Source organism: Emydura macquarii, unplaced genomic scaffold, assembly GCF_026122565.2.
Source record: "Emydura macquarii macquarii isolate MOO-44397 ecotype Brisbane River unplaced genomic scaffold, CSIRO-AGI_Emac_v2 contig_480, whole genome shotgun sequence".
Classification (NCBI taxonomy): domain Eukaryota; kingdom Metazoa; phylum Chordata; order Testudines; family Chelidae; genus Emydura; species Emydura macquarii.
The window spans coordinates 9,982,799-9,984,726 of NW_027130617.1; the positions used below are offsets into that span (position 1 = coordinate 9,982,799).

At 41.3% G+C, this 1,928-nt stretch overlaps 1 long non-coding RNA gene across 1 annotated transcript; it reads right to left on the minus strand.

Moving 5' to 3' along the window:
* Positions 1-790: 790 nt before the first annotated feature.
* On the minus strand, positions 791-1,574 carry LOC137146765 (uncharacterized). Its single transcript, XR_010918041.1, has 2 exons — positions 1,451-1,574; positions 791-1,263 (listed from the first exon to the last, which is right to left on the minus strand). It is a non-coding gene; the product is annotated as an uncharacterized lncRNA (long non-coding RNA).
* Positions 1,575-1,928: the final 354 nt, after the last annotated feature.

Genomic DNA, 1,928 nt, shown 5'->3' on the forward strand with positions numbered 1-1,928 from the left:
TGAAAATTTTACCCCTGAGCCCTTTCTCACAGAGCTATCAATTGAAGGCCCGTTCCTGAAGCACTTACACAAGTAGGCCCATTGAATGCAATCAGTGGGACCACTTAAGTGCATAAAATTACATGTATGAGTGCTTTTGTAATCAGGGCCTTTATTAAGCACAGCAAGACATGACACAAAGAAAAAAGATCACAGTAGGCCAGGAGACGATGGGGAGGGATATGCACAACAAGATTCTGTAATGGTACATTTTGATAATAGTTCATGTAGGGAGCTATAATTAATAAGATTATCACAGGAGAGTAGGTAATTGCTAGAGGAATTGTGGGAATAGTGGGTTTTGGGAAGGCATTCGAAGGGAGAGAGAGGTGCCATGGCATATAGGATCCAGGAAGATATGCCGGGCATAGTGGGGTGTACTGGAAGCAATTGTAGTGAGAGACAAAGTTATGGCGGATGAGGTATAGGCAGGATGCAGGTGACAAGGAAATATTTTAACTAGGCTTTACTGGAAAAACAGTAAGCAGAAGTTGAATGGAGGCTGGAATATTGAAAAGTGAATTTACAGAGGGGAATCTGCTGCTGACCTCAGCTTTTCAGTTCCAGCAGAAATACCCTCTGCCTTCACTCTTCAGAAGGATTCTTTTCATTCATGAGCAGACTTACCATCATCAGAAAGAAGTAATTCAGACTCCAAATTAAAGCACTTTAGCTTTCCCCAGTGTTTCAGGTAGTCTGAACCTTCAGCACTTTCCTTGATTTGGTGATAGCAAGTGTCAAGTTTTAGGTACCAGGCATCAGTGTTAAACTGAGATGCAGGGACTCTACCTGAACAATGTCTAGCAAGGGACTAATGTTGACACACACGGCAGCAGAGCCTACCTGAGAAGTAAGCAGGTCAATCCTGGCAGGTTAACCCAAGGGCCTGGAAAGTGTAGGGGCTTGGGTGCTTTTCAAAGGGAAACAAAGTGAACTGATTGAAAAATACATTTCTGTTTAAAATTTCCTGCACCCAAAGGAATAAATCTAGAAATCCTTATTCAGGCTTTACGCGGGCATGACCCCCATCAAAACCAGGGTGGGTTTTACTTGTGAAAGGACGAGTTAAAACTGAGCAAAGCCACCAGGATTCAAAATAGTGACAAATTCCCCTTTTACTGTGCCTCCAACGCTGGATTCTTTACCAGGCATGCCAATAGGAGATCTGCCCCTGACGTCAAAGTGCAGGCTCAGGTCCATAAAGAGTGATCATTTCAAGGTTACCTATTTGAAATGAATGGACAAAAATAGCTTTAATAAGCTAACTGGTGAAGAATCAGAACAAATTACTGAGACTGTTACAGTGTAAAGTTGAAGATTGCAAATATCTATCTTAATGTTATTACTTATTTCCATTAAAAATGCATTATGCATATTACATGATTCATTATTGATGAAGCTGGTTCTATACCTTTTGTCTGCCAGAGTAACAGTAGAAAGGGTAACAGGAGACACTAGAGCACACCTTTGTTTCTCTCTGTAAATTTTTAATAACACCTCTAGCTAACCAGTTGGTGAAGCTCAGTGCCTGAATAAAAGTGGAAAGGCAGAGCTAGCTAAGGGAAGACTAAGCCTTTCAGGAGTTAATTTGCGTGCATGTTCATCCACACCAGTGATGATTCACTTACCTATCAAATGTGCAGAGCTATCAGGCTTCAGGCCATTAAAAAACAAGGTGAATTTATCTGATTGATTTAAAAAACATGGTTGGAACAAATGAGTTAAAAATCCCACCCGCCCACAACTTCTCTTGATATTATAAAAATACTTACTTCTGGCAAGGGGGCCTAGCTTGGTAATTAACCGCCAAAAGCTGTGCTGAGTGTCCAGGAACCAAAGCAATTACTAGGGGTAAAACTGCTTGAACCAAATCAGTCAGCAGGATCAAC